Source organism: Rhinatrema bivittatum, chromosome 1 (genome assembly GCF_901001135.1).
Source record: "Rhinatrema bivittatum chromosome 1, aRhiBiv1.1, whole genome shotgun sequence".
Taxonomy (NCBI): Eukaryota; Metazoa; Chordata; class Amphibia; order Gymnophiona; family Rhinatrematidae; genus Rhinatrema; species Rhinatrema bivittatum.
The window spans coordinates 639,246,820-639,261,380 of record NC_042615.1 but is presented as its reverse complement, the minus strand read 5'-3'; the positions used below and the strand labels follow the sequence as shown (position 1 = coordinate 639,261,380).

The 14,561-nt window shown below is 42.9% G+C and overlaps 1 protein-coding gene across 16 annotated transcripts in view; it reads left to right on the top strand.

Moving 5' to 3' along the window:
- The window catches only part of PPIP5K2 (diphosphoinositol pentakisphosphate kinase 2), a 620,162-nt gene that overhangs the window by 25,605 nt on the left and 579,996 nt on the right, over positions 1-14,561 (top strand). For 9 of the 16 annotated variants that reach the window (XR_003852104.1, XM_029572559.1, XM_029572550.1 and 6 more), the window contains exon 4: positions 7,409-7,523. The exons of 4 other annotated variants lie outside the window; for them this stretch is intronic. The gene's annotated coding sequence lies outside the window, so the exon portion shown is untranslated. Of the gene's footprint in view, positions 1-3,708; positions 3,829-4,009; positions 4,035-7,408; positions 7,524-14,561 lie in introns of all 16 variants that reach the window. 3 more of the 16 variants (XM_029572495.1, XM_029572506.1, XM_029572516.1) reach the window with 3 other exon arrangements.

Genomic DNA, 14,561 nt, shown 5'->3' with positions numbered 1-14,561 from the left:
CACCAGTTTTGTGGTGTTCAGTACCTACTGCCACTTTTGGTTGTAGGAATCTTTTACTCCATAAATATCTGAGGCATTCAGTACCATCACATGATTCTTGTTGCCCACTAAAAACATCAGTTGACTTAGTGCTCATGCTACAAGACTGCACCATGTCAACAAATTAGTGGAAGTCCTGTGTCAGGTGATCATCCTTTTGAGGACGTACTCAGTCTCTCAAAGGTACAGCATATACCAATCCTGTTTGTCTTTTGAGGTTAGAGCAACAGTCTTCTGTGAACCATAAGTACTACAGCTTTAAAAGACATGGTTTCATTCACACACCTTCCAGCAGATCCATCCTGGCTAGGGGCCACCTCTTCTCCACCCCAACATTAACCTCTGGCTCATACTTGACAGTGTAAGCGAGGTACAACAGGTCCTACCTAGATCAGGTTTTGATGAAGTATTCAACCCAACACCTAGTACTACTTACAAGAATGATTCAGGATTGCTTAGAAATCACTGGGTTCTCAAATTCATAGAATCGGGTACCGCTCTTCTCCTGGTTTCTCGCACTTCCTCATCGCTTAACCTTCTGTGCAGTTTGGTCTCTCTTGATGAAATTCCAGCTGCATGTAGAGTTGCTTTTCCACCAGTGGGTGATAAGCTTGTTCCTCCCCATCTTCATGGCTGGAAGTTCTATCCCCTACAAATTCTTTACTTACAAGAATCCTGGGGTCTGAGTCACATCCTGATTTTCAGAAATTTGAACGAATAGATATTGAGGGGGGAGGTGGGTAATTCTAAACTCTGTTCCCTTCAAACAAGTCGTCTTCTCATTCAGAGGAGACATTGGAGGTATGCTCTAAATCTAAAGGATACTTCTCCTCATTTCACCAATACATCCCACCCACTAGCATATTGAGGGCTAACTCTTCTCACTATCAGATCAGGGTACTCCTCTTCAGCCTATTAAGAGCTGCAAGGGTCTTGCCTCTATCATTTAACTATAGTAACAGTGTACCTGCAATTTCAGATAATTTTTCCTTGATCTGAACAACTGATCTTGTAACAGTGAACCTCTCAGAAGGCAAACTAACCTTCCTGTTTAAATTTAATAAAACTCCGAGAAACTTAAATTCCTTTTGAATATGAATTGATATTCTACTGGACAATGTGCTCCTTCTCGGATCGAGCAAACACTCTGAGGTCACTTGTCTACAAACTATATCAGCGCATCAATCTTCACTGATGTGATAATGGTTCTGTGCTGTATGGCAAGGGCAATCTACCTAGTTTCTCACCCTCTCTCATATACAAATCCTATAATGGGAACTTCATTCTCAAAGAGATTATTTAACTGAACTCAACGACATATTGGAAATTTCATAAGAAATTACTCAAATTTTGATGGTGACTATTTCCCTTTCCCCTTCAGGGATGGGTGCTGCTACCGCTTTGCCAATTAACATTGTCAATAAATGCTTCCTCAAGGACTTGACAGGCCTCCAGGGGCCCTTCTGAAATTGAGAAATTTGACCATTCCTTAAAAACCCCAAATCTGTTTCAGATCATTCTCAAATCATTAAACTATAAAGGCTGTACTATCATTTTTCTCTCACTGCTCAAATGGCAGAGTATTCTTAATCAAATATCCAATCAAATTTTCAGCTGAGAGCAACAAATGATATGGTAATTGGCATGCAAGCATCAAGCTGCATTGCAAGTTACCTGCCTTGTTAGGGATCTCTAACACATTACTAATGGCCTTGACAATATCTATAGTGGTCAACAACTGACAGACTGTTCAATCTATGATTCTTCCAACAATTGACTTCTTGTATCCAAATAAAACGAGAAACTGGTTAAGTGTTTGTCCCATTCTTCACAATGAATTCCAATTTTTTTTTTTGTGCTAGACTGACATGCAAACTGCATGCACGGTTTATCTATTGACCCCACTGATAAACAATAAAGTGCAAAAATTGCTTTCAGACTATGCCTGCTAATCCTTTTAGTTCAGGCATGGTTCATAGAGGTTTGCTTCATATGCCGGTATAGCCGTCCAGCAATCTTCCAATCCCTCTTGGATTAGCTCAAGCCTAATTATCTGAAGAGGTGGGAAGTCTATTTCATCTAAATCTTTCCTCTCTCGCCCTGATGATTTGGATGTTGAGTGCATAAGTGGTCTCACCGTAATAGAGTGAGGACATTGTAGAACCTTCCAAATAACCACCAAGCAAAAGAACTTAAATTTGTGAATAGGTATAAACACAAATCCTTGGATTGGTTCATTTGCAGACTTGAAAAGTTATTGAACTAAGCATTCTTTTTATGCTTCAGGTCTTACTTTTACTGATGAAGTTATATGTCCTAGGGCAGTGATGGCGAACTCCAGTCCTCGAGTACCACACAGGCCAGGTTTTCAGGTTCTTATGGCCTGGGTTGGCCACTGTTGGAAACAGGATGCTGGGCTTGATGGCCCCTTGGTCTGACCCAGTATGGCATGTTCTTATGTTCTTCTTATATCCACAATGAATATGCATGAGAGATTTGCATACTATGGATGCATTGCATGCAAATCTCTATCATGCATATTCATTGTGGATATCCTGAAAACCTGGCCTGTTTGTGGCACTCAGACTAGAGTTCGCTAACACTGACTTAGTGCTATAATCACTTACCATCCTCAAACTGAGTGGTACAAATACTTGAGACTTCTACAACTTTAAATCTTAGTTGCGAAACCACCTATTGCATGACTTCTAAACATGGTTTAGACACACCTGTGAGAACTGCCAGCTCAACTATTAAAGTCAGTTTTTCCCAATTAGCTAACATGGAAAGGAGTATTCCAGGTACTAGTAGTGAAAGCCACAAGAGTCAACAGTCTTCGGATGTTGGTCTTTATCGACCATATATGCAATTCTCCATACTGGGACGGTGCTTTGCACACACCTGTAGTTTCTACTACAAGAGCTATTAGCTCTTCATATTTCACAACCCATCATGTTGTCTATTATTCCCATGGTCACATGTGCATGTAAGTAAGGAATCCCTTCCTAACCTAGGCTGTAAGGGAGCCTTGGCTTATTACAAGAGACATGCTTGGCCTGATTATCAAGCTTCCCAACTTTTTTCATCTCTTGCACTACTCACAAGCTGGTCATGGTGGTGACCAAACAAGCCTTATCCAACTAATGGTACACTGTTTCGTGCACTATCTACTAATTAGACACAATCAAAGTTCATGGAGTTAGAGCCATGGCCGCATCAGTGGCTTATCTCAGAGTCGTGCCACTTGAGGAATTCAGTAGAATAAAAGCTCTACTAGCTGAGAAAGAGAAGTGTGTTTGGTGTCACCCACATGTAATGGCTAATTTATCCTGCTATCTATGGAAAATACTGTTTAGGGTAAGCAAATTTGCTTTCTGCTTGAGTGGAAGCATACATTTTAATTGTATGTATTTAAATTTGTCAATTTAATCTTATCTGTTTTGACCCAGCAGTTTCCTTCTGCTTCTTTGGCTTCCAACTCAATTGGAATTAGTGCAGCTTAAGTCTGGCACCATGAGCCTTAATTTGTAACTACCCAGGGATTTTTTTTTCCCTGTATTGTCATATCCCTCTATATTTAGTCTAATCATTGCAGTGGCCGAACTTGGCCAGGGGCCATGTAACAGGACTACTTCAAGAACATTCATGGGCCCTAAATCTGACCACTAGGTATCGCTATTGTATGATGACTGACTCGCTTCTGCAGTATCTCAGGATGACCCAGGCAGCAGAAGACCTGAGTTAGGAATGAAATCCAGGACCTCCACCTAGAAGGGCATAGTCTGAGAGGTGTGTGCCCCCCCCCCCCCCCCCCCCCCCCTCAGTGCATACATGACTACATTGCTTTATTATTGTTGGCTGACTGAGTTGCATAACTAGAAACTGGTGTCTTCAGGTTCCTGAGTGACTAAGCTATCACATTGTAAATGTAAATAAATGATTATAATTTTTTTTTTTTTGGAGTATATAGGGTGTCTAGCAGAGAAACACACAAGGTAGGAGATATCTTGGGATGCTTGAGTTCTAATTCTTTCCCCACTGTCTCTTGCTCTGATCTTGAGCTAGTCCTGTTCTTTTTCCATGCTTTTGTTTCCTGCCTGTAGCTGGCTCACATAACATTGATCTCTCTTACCCTGGAATATTCTGAGGCAGATCAGTTGATAGCAAGACTTTCCACTCCTGAGAGCGCTGCATTTTATTTTGAAGTGCTCGAATTGTAAAGCACATTGGGATCCTGTTTAGATTAAATGTTATACAAGTGTAAATTTTTCATTTTGCCAGCTTTTTTGCTTTTGCATTATTGATCTACTAGTATAGCTTTAAATTTGTAGAATACAGGTACTCTAGAAGGGAAAATTTGGCCAAAACAGCATCTAAATTTGATGTCTAAATGACTGACTGAATTTGAGTTATAGTGAGGAAGATTAAGGTCACACAAATCCTTGCTCTGTTACAGTCCATCTATCAGTACAGTCTGGCACACAATTAGAAATGATTCTGCAGGAAGCAACTGCTAAAGTTGCTTAGTGCGCATCTCTGCATTTACTCTGTACCGTGGTGCATCTGCTTTGCAGCTTTGTGAACTTGAGGTGCTCTTGGTCAAAAGTATTCTGAAATCTTTCTCAAACATTTTCCCAGGTGTATCAGTAACATAGCCTCACTGTTCTACATAGGTATCCTCAAATTTCAACAGGGTCAGAACTATGCAGAGGGAAAATGGATGTGCAAATTAAATACAGCTATAAATACTATAATCTAGTTGGTTTCAGAAATGATATATTTCTTAGCATCCAGTCAGATGAATCCAGAACAAGTGGGTTATGCACTCCTACCAGCAGATGGAGACGGAGCCAGCTGACATCACATATACATATACCCCTGCAGTGACCTCAGCCCGCCAGTATTTTCAATCTCCAGCAGATGGTGGATGTACTTTTCACCATAGGGGGTTTCTTAATTTTCTTCCTTAATTCTCCTTAAAATTGATCGCCCCGCTCTCCTGTGGTGAAACTAAATGGTCCCTCCCCTACCTGCTCCAAGGCTTTTGCTGCACGCTGTGTAGTAGGCCACAACAGCTTTTTGCGTGTTTTAGTAGGCTACCTTCTACAGGCCTGTCTGGCTTGTGTGTCTCACTGTGCATCCAGTTTGTGTGCCCAGTGTTTGGGCGCACAGTAAAGCCTTATCCTCTGAGTGCCCAAGTTAAGCGCCACCTAGTGGCTGAGCGCTTAAGTCAATGCACATCTAGCACTGCTTTCCTGTTGGTGGCTGCCTGGGTGAATGCCTAGCTGTGCGCATAAATTTTGGACGCATATCTTTTTGGTGCCTAGTTGAGTGTATATAATTAAAAAAAAACAAAAAAAAACCCCAGCTATACATATGTCTCCAGCCACCGCTTAGCATGTTGTTGGCCATAATGGCACCTGTGTCTAAGAATTCTAAGTGCCTTTCTCTTTGCACTGCCAGCGCTGTTTGGAGGCTGAGGGTGAATTGTCTTCCCCTGATTTCCCTGTGCCTGGTTCTTCCCTGCTGGATGTGGGTATGGGTAAAGATGTCTCAGGGCACCTGATTTTGGATCTAACTGTTCCTCAGCAGGGGAAAGTAGTGCAGTGAGTACTCCCCAGGTACCTCCTGGTCTGGATGCTTCTGATTTTTCATGGGTAGATTTCTTTTCAAGGGTTATAGGCCTTCAGGCACAGTCCTCGGCTCTGTCCCAGGCTCCTAGGCAGAGGCATAATTGGGAACCTTGCTTTCTGTTTTACACGTCTGAGTACTCCTCTGTCGACAGTGGCTCTTTTGGCTGAAGATCCGGATGTCAAGGATCATGCCGATCCTGCCTATTTTGAGAATGGGGAGATTCCTCTTGGATTGTAACATATAGAGCCACGTAGTTCTTTCATAAAGAGGAGTTGCCAACCTTGAATTCCCAGACCTTGACTATGCTTGGTGTTCCTGGGTTGGATTCTGCATCTGAGCCAAAGAGAAATCTTATTTTGGTTAGTTTGCGCAAAGCCTCCCCCCCCCCCCCAATGGAAGCCATTCAAGAATTGATTGTTTTTGAGTGGTGTGCCCCAGAGGCTAACTTCAAAGGGGGTTGAATTTTGGAAGGCCTTTATGTTCTGGATCCAGTCCGTTGAAGGATGCTCATGATTGAAAGATTGAGACTATCCTTAAGCAGGCATTGAAGCTGTGGCAGTTATCTTGCAGATCACTTCTTGTTGTTCCTTGGTGGCTTGCTCTTGTTTGCTTCAGGAGGTTGTTGACTCTGGGGTACATTCCAGATCAGTTATGGAACATGTGGCCTTTTTTTGGCTGCTGTGTACTGATTTGGTCGGCACTTCGGCTAGAGGGGTGGCTGAGTATTGACATGGTTATCTGTTTTTAATCAAGTTTTTTGCTAGACTGTCCACAGTTGCTTTTGAAGAGAATACTGGCAGGCTGAGGTCACTGCAGGAATATATGTACTGTGATGTCTGCTTCTCCGTCTCCATCTGCTGGTAGGAGTGCATAACCCACTTATTCTGGATTCATCTGACTGTCCTAAAGAAAAGGAAATTAACAGGAAAGTAGTAGTTTCTCAACATTGGATGCATCTTTAATAAAATAATTTATTAAATGCTCATCAACCTGTTTTGCTTATAAGCTTTGCTTGCATATGTAGCACAAAAGCTTTATAACACACACACTCCTGGAAATAAATACTTGCACCAGAGTCCAAATCCTCCTTGCTTCGCAAAGATTCCAGACATCAGTGATGCAATTTACCAAAGTTACTTTTTCCATACATTTGGGGATTTTTTTTTTTTTAAGTTTATTCTTATTCCGCTTTTCAGCACTTCGCAGCAGAGTACATTCAAGTGCCTTTGGTATTTCATTATCCTCAGAGGACTTGCAATCTAAATTTGTACCTGAGGCAATTATCCTGAGTTTCATATTCATTGCTTGGAATAAATTGCATCAGTCAAGTGTCTGGAGTACTTTTGAAAGCGCATTCCCTGCCCCCTCTCCCCACCACTTGTACTCTGGTATAACTGATTTGGCAGTATTATAGAGCACTATTTCCCAACTAGTGTACCATTGCATCCGATCAGGCATGCCAGAGAAAAGTCACCACTGCGTGATGCTCTGATCCAGACTAGCACCTGGGTGCCACTCTTAGCACCTCACAGCAACAAGACATACCATCAATGGCTCTTAAATGTGTATGAGCTCCTGTCTGAGAATGTCATGTATGCCTCTTCCTAGATACAGCAAAAGCCCTGGAATAGCAGTGGGCAGCATGCATGGCACAGATAGCTGAACCATGCTTTGTTCAGCACACAGATTGCACACAGCACATAATCATCTTCCTCCTCTTGATCCATCTCTTTAGAGTCCTTCCAGAGTCTGTTCTCGTCCTAGGCCGAGTTAGATGGGGAAAAAATGTGCACGGAGTACTCTTGAGTGTTGGAAGCAACATAGTGGAAGAGATCTGGCAGGCAGTCAAGGTAACTGGTGTCTGCCTTCTCCTACACTTGTACTTAGAAAGAGCTGGACCATTGTGATGGGTTCATGTATATTTCTGCCCTCTCCTTTTTGTTTTAAAATTTGGAAGAGCCCAGCAGGGTTTCAATATTTCCTAGCTCCTTCTTCCTTTTTTTTTTTTTTTTTTGCCATATGAGGCCTCTCCGGGTCAGCCCTACCTGCTCTGTGGAGAATGGAGTGCTATACAATATTTTTGTTAATGTAGGTATGCCTAGGGCTTCAAAAAGTTAGGAAATGCTGTTATATGGATAATGCTGTATTAATGAGGAGTAGCGATGCACACTTATTTGCAAACAAAATGAAAATGCAACAAACCGTCCTTGTTTCCTTTCATTTACAAAGGAAATTTAAAAAAAAAAAAAAATCCCATCTTTTGTTTTGGGAATAGCACTTGCTATTAGCAAATGTTGTATATTTTCCTGACAATAACAAATTGAAAGAACTATTTTATTTAGCAATTCTTATATTCCGCACTTCTGATACATTTATTCAATGCGGGTTACAATAATAGACATTAAAAGTAAATAGATATCTTCTGAGATTTTGTGGTATGTAGTATTTAAATATGTTCTTTAAAACTGCAAGAAACTTTCTATTTTTAGATTATATTGCACAGTATCACGGACAACCTCCTCAAGATCCTAACAAATGGCTTGCTTTACTATTTATCCTAGTTTTTATTTTAACAAGTTTGTGTTGATCAGCAAGAAGAATGGCTCACTGCTATGGAATTTTAAATTTGCTTTCAGATATTCCAGACAGCACTCATTTTGTTCTCTTGGGAAAAAGGTCATGGCATGTGAACATAAAAATATACTTCTCAAAGTCCTGCTCTTGTTTAAAAAAAATGATTTAATGCATAACTGAGACCAAAGACTTATCTGAAAACAGTCTAAATCTTTTATAACTTTTCAAAATTGCACATTAGCTGCAGGGGAGGTTTCCTATCTTTGCAATAAAACACAAATGGTTTTTTAGTGCCTCTTTTTTTTTTTCCTTTCTGTCCTTGAGCATTTCTGTGGAAGATGTGGTCAACCTGTTGTATGTTGCCTATGAAACAAGGAATGCAAGTGTTAGAATATTGTGGTGATTGGCAGATCAGCTTAAAATGTTAAATTGTTGCAAGTTCAACCTAAGAGATGAAGCAAAATTGTTTAAGCTGGCCTTGAACCAGCAGACTGCTGGGTTGAGAGTCTGGAGCCTTGTTTGTGAGCCACCAAATGGCCAGAGATGAATGAAGCAAAACAATCCAAAAGTGGGTTACATACTGCCTGTGCCCTATCCCTGGACATTGTTGCCAAGATAATCCTGCTCCTGAAGCAAGGGGATTTGTCAGATACTAGGTAAAAGGGGTCTCCAGCATTATCTGCAGTTTGACTGCAAGGCCACTGCAAGCACCTGAACGACACCAGTGTAGTGTCAAACCAGAAACCCTGATCTGTGAAACCCTGAATCTGAATGTAATGAGATTACTGGGTGGTTTTTGTTTTTTTTCTTTTGTTTTGTTTTTGTTTAAACCAGCAGTATGTAAGCCAGATCCTGTTTTTGTATGCTTGAATAAAGATGAATTTTGGAATTTCTGATACAATATTTGGAAGGGTCCTGTAACCTGGCAGTTAAGCAACACATTAGTACAAGTTTTAAATGTAGTGAATCAGTAAAGCATAACTAGGCAAAAGCAGCTAGCTATGGGGCTGATTTATAATAAAAACATGCTAAAAACTACTTCAAGCTGACCATAAATAACCTCCCCTCTCAAAAGGTTCTAATGTGAGCCAGAAGAAAAAAATTGCCTTATTTCCTAGTTCATTGTTAGAAACAAACCAGTAGGAGACTGATTGTGCTGCCTACTGGTCTATATTAGAAACCTTTGTGGGAGGTCTAAAGGAGTGGGGGATTGTGTGGTGTGTTTTTTTTTTTTGGTTTTTTTAAAGCAGGTGGGGGAGATCACGTGATGGGCTGACGTGAGCGGATGTACCTTCCTTCTCTCCACTCCCCGATCTGTATCCCGGACCATCAACCGGCTTCCGATCATAATTTAACGACAAACTAATTGCCGTTTTTTAGTTACAATATAACCTTGCCGGAGTCAGGCAGTGTGCACGGCAAATACGGCCCTGATGGCGACTCGATGCGCCCGAAAAGAGAAGGAGCAGGCCTGCTGAATCGTAGACGGAGGAGGAACAGGGCGCAGGAGAATCGCTGCAGCTGGTAGCGCTTGTTGATATTCGTGCAACAGTACAAGAAGCTCTGCGCCCTGACCTGTAGACTATTTCTGCTAAGCTCGCTGAACTCTCTGCAGATATCACAGGGTTCGAGGGTTGCATGGAAACACTGGAACAAAGAGTGTCTGATATCCAAGATGGCCACCAGGATGTCTCCTCAGAGTTAGAAAAACTGAAGAGCACTGTGGCCAAGCATGCGGACAAGCTGGAGGAGCTAGAGAACATTGCCAGACGATCTAACATAAGGTTGGTGGGGCTCCTTGAATCCCTGGCTGATGCAAATTTGCCTACCTTCCTGAAATCCTGGCTCACAAAGGAGTTAGACCTGACAAGCGAACAGGGTCCACTTCAAATAGAGTGGATGCACAGATTAGGCCCTAAAAGGACTGACACTACTAAGCCACGAATAGTAATTGCAAAAATTTTTAATTTTGTGTACAAGAATGCAATTCTGAGAGCAATGCGCATGGGGAAGGCCATTACCTATGAAAATCAGAAGATCCTGATTTTCCAGGACTTTCCAGCACAACTGTCTCAACGCAGAGCTATGACTCCATTCTGTGCTAAACTGTATGCCCTAGATCTCAGGAACCACACTGGTTTACTCGGCCCGTGTATGGGTGACTACCGAGCAAGGCGTACGATGGCTGAATTCAGCGGAGGAGGCTCAGCAGTTTCTACAGAGTCAAACTAGCGTTTCTTCACCCTCAGCAGGCGGTAAGCAGCTGGGAAACCAATGAGGCCTCACTTACTCAAATTAACTGATGTCTGGCTTCCTAGTGGGACCGCTTGCAGAATAATGGAATTCAGCGCCTTACCAGATCAGGGTTCCCTTACATAGAACTGGATGTATTGAATAACCCACTTGCAAGAGATGGGAACTTAAAGTATTTTTGGGATGACAAATTGCAGTGCAACCAGTGACAGTTTTGCCAGAGACACGGGGGCCTCTAATGCCTCTGTCCAGTTTCATATGCAGCATCAGGCCGCAAGGAGCGTATTTTGGTTACCAATGTTACAAGTTAATTGTTCAATGTATTTCATTCTGATAGTTTCATGCCCATAGTATACATCGGGGGGAGGGGAGGGGGGGGGGGAGGAGAAGGTGCTCGTCTAGTGATCTCCACTGCTGTCTGGGTTTGACCGGCTAGCAGCCCTTAGGTGTCAATTAGGAGAGGGGCAGGGGAATGGGGAGAGGGGCGAGGTGCCAGGGGTAGACCAAAATGGGGGTTGGGGGTTTCCATGAACCAGGGACTTATAGTGGACATATGGGGCACTCTTCAAGCACCAAAGGCGGACCAGATCTGGCAGAGAGATCGGAGTTGGGGATATGGAGCTCCTGCTGGGAGGGTCCACGCTCCCTCAATATCAGCGAATTGTTACAATGACACACTGCCTTTTGACTTAGATGGCTAATTCTAGTTTTAAACTATTATCCTGGAATATTTGTGGCATTAATTTGCCGATTAAGTGGTCCAAAATTCTACAGCAATTAAGGAAAAAAAAGCGGATCTTGCCTTTTTACAGAAACACACTTAATGACCTGGAGCATGAGAAATTGCTAAAGGGTGGATTGGCTCTGTCCATTATGCGTCAGCCACCACGAGATCAGCTGGCATAGCCATACTTATTAATAGAAACCTTCCCATGATGGTGCAGAAAGAAATCAAAGATCCAGGGGGTCGCTATGTAATTTTGGTCACAGAATTCCAGCAACACACTTGTGTGGTGTAATGTGTACGCACCAAATAACCGCCCGATGGCTTTCTTCCGGGAGATATATCAGAAATTGGCCCCATACATTGATCAAACGATTGTTTTAGGTGGGGATTTTAACACCATATGAGACCCACACTTAGATAAGGCATCTGGCCTTGGGGCTCCAGATAATGGCATATTTTTTATCGAAAAATCTTTGAATTTGGTGGATACCTGGCTTACATTACACCCCACTGAAAAGGACTATACCCACCTTTCCAGGGCCCATGGATTGCAGCCCTGACTGGACTACATGTTGATGAGTGATCACAATTTCACAAGAATGCCGGATTCGGGCATAGATACCATAATTATATTGGATCATGCTCCTGTGTGGATGACGTTAAAAGGATCAGTTAATTCCTCTCTGACTTGGGTCTGGAAATATCCCTACTATTTGGCTGATGATGTATCTTTCCAAGAACATATCAGGGGGAAATGGAGGGAGTATATCTACTTTAATAAACATGTGGAGGACTCAATTCTTTGTTGGTACACAGCCAAAGCAGTCTCGTCTAAATCAAGAGCGCCATTTAGCTTTCCAGAGTGCTCTCAATGCTATATTCCACCAACAGGCAAAAAAGTTTGCTATTTTACTAACACAAACTCTTCCAGTTCAGCAATAAATTGGGGAAGTTGTTGTCTAACTTGATAAAGGCTCACAGAGTATCGCGGTATATTACTTCCCTATGCTCCTCTGCTAACAAAGTGGTTTTTGATATCTCCTACATTTTGGCTACCTTCAGGGATTATTATTCTGCCTTGTCATACTCTGAATCTGGGGAGCAAGATGCATGGGAGCGTTTTCAAACTAAACTGAACCTGCCGTTCTTGACTCCAGCCCAAAGGACGCTGTTGAATAAGCTTATGACCGAAGATGAAGTGAGGTACACTATTAGACAGTTAAAGCGTTATAAGGCCCCAGGTCCTGATGGTTACACCGCAGAATTTTACAAAACCTTAAGTGACCTGATTACTCCCCTCCTAGCTAGTACGTTCAATGTGCTAATAGCCCATGGCTCTTACCCGAGAGGAACCAATAGAGCGCATGTCACTCTCATTTCTAAACCTGGAAAAGATCAGTTATCCCCTAAGTCCTATAGGCCTATTTCGTTGCTCAATCAAGATCAAAAGGTCTTGGCAAAAGTTATGGCCAAACGGTTGGCAGATCTCTTGCCTATGCTAGTTGGACATGGCCAGGTTGGGTTTATGCACAGGAGATATGCTTTAACCAACATTAGGAAAACTTTGGTGGCCATTGTTTTGTGTCAACAACATCAAAAGGCACATGTGGTTGTAAGCTTTGACGCAGAAAGTGTTTGACAGGGTGGAATGGGACTACTTGTTTAGTGTCCTGCGGGTGATGGGGTTTGAGAGTCTGTTTTATGATGCTGTACAATTGCTGTATATGAACCCCTTAACTAGTATTATCCTAGGACAAGCAGGATGCTAGTCCTCACATATGGGTGATGTCACTGATGGAGCCCTATTGCGGGAAAACTTCTGTCAAAGTTTCTAGAAACTTTTGACTGGCACTCTGAGGCCACTGAGCATGCCCAGCATGCCATGATATTCTCTGCCACAGGGGTCTCACTCCAGTCTTCGTTTTTCTGCGCTGCTGTGAGCATCGTGGAGATAGGAGCCCTGTGAGTTTACTCACAATTCTGACTGAAAAGTCAATTATTTTTCACATTTTTTCCCTTTTGGGGTCTCACTTCCCTTTTTGTCACCGGACTGTTAGCGTTTTTGTGCTCTAACACTGAGTTTTTTTCTCAAACTTTTTTCATCGACGGCCGTCGATACTGACATGGCTTCGGGTTTCAAAAAATGCCCGGTCTGTAATCGGACCATGTCAGTAACAGACCCACATCTACAATGTGTAGTCTGTTTGGGTGAGAAGCATGATATTTCATCATGCGAACAATGTCAGGAGATGACCCCAAAAGGTAGGAAACTTCGGCAAAAAAAAGATGACACATCTTTTCCATCTCCATCTAGTTTCCTCACCTTCTACTTCGACCAAATCATCTCCAACAGGAGTTACAAAGAAACTCCTCCTTAAAAAACGTCGACTGGAAGGATCCGGAGATGCAGCATCGCCAGCCCCGTCGACATCATCGACAAGGTCAGTCACAGAACCAAGGCCTAAACACAAACATCAACATCGTCTATCCTCGGCGTCACCGTTGCTTTCCCCCCCCCCTCCCGGGGGAACCGAGCGCAAAGCGGCATAAAGATGGGGATGCACCGCTAACACCCGCGCCTACGGTACTGCCTTCGAAGTCACCGATATCGACGCCTTCATCGGGATCGATGCTTCCACCAACTATGCAAGACTTAACTGTGCTCATCAGGCAAGCAGTGATGGAAGCCTTGCAGGCACAAGTTCCGGCACCCTCGCCGATGCCAGTGCCATTTTCTACACTTACGTCATCGATGCCAGTAACATCCGTGCCGATGCCACTTTCGATGCCGGTGACATCTGGAGTTCTCTCGATGCCAGTAACATCGATACCATTGATGTCCTCTGACTATCCCCACATCGATGTTCTCCTTTTTATCCACATCGATGTCGACGATTTCATCGATTCCACAGCAAATACCCATCTACACTACGGCACCCACCCTACATCCTAGTAAAAAAGCATCGGTATCTACAAAAAAGACATCGACTAAATCAAAAGCTTCGATGCCAAAACATCCACCAACAGCACCTTATCTTCCTGAGGCTTCAGGTTTTGCCGAAGCAGTGCTGCATGGTACCCTTACCAAGCGATACCAAGATTTGTTAGCCTCCTTGCCATCTAATCCTGTAGAAGAGGATGTAGAAGACATTCCACTTGAGGACCCTTTGCCAGGACCTTCTGGTGTTCCTTCTCCTTATAGGACTACAACTACTCATCATCAAACTCCAGACTATGACACTTGGTCTGACACAGCCTCGGGATACCTCCTCAGAGGCATTTATGTCTCACCCATCACACCTCATGCCAGGAAATAGTCCCCTCCGGAGGATTT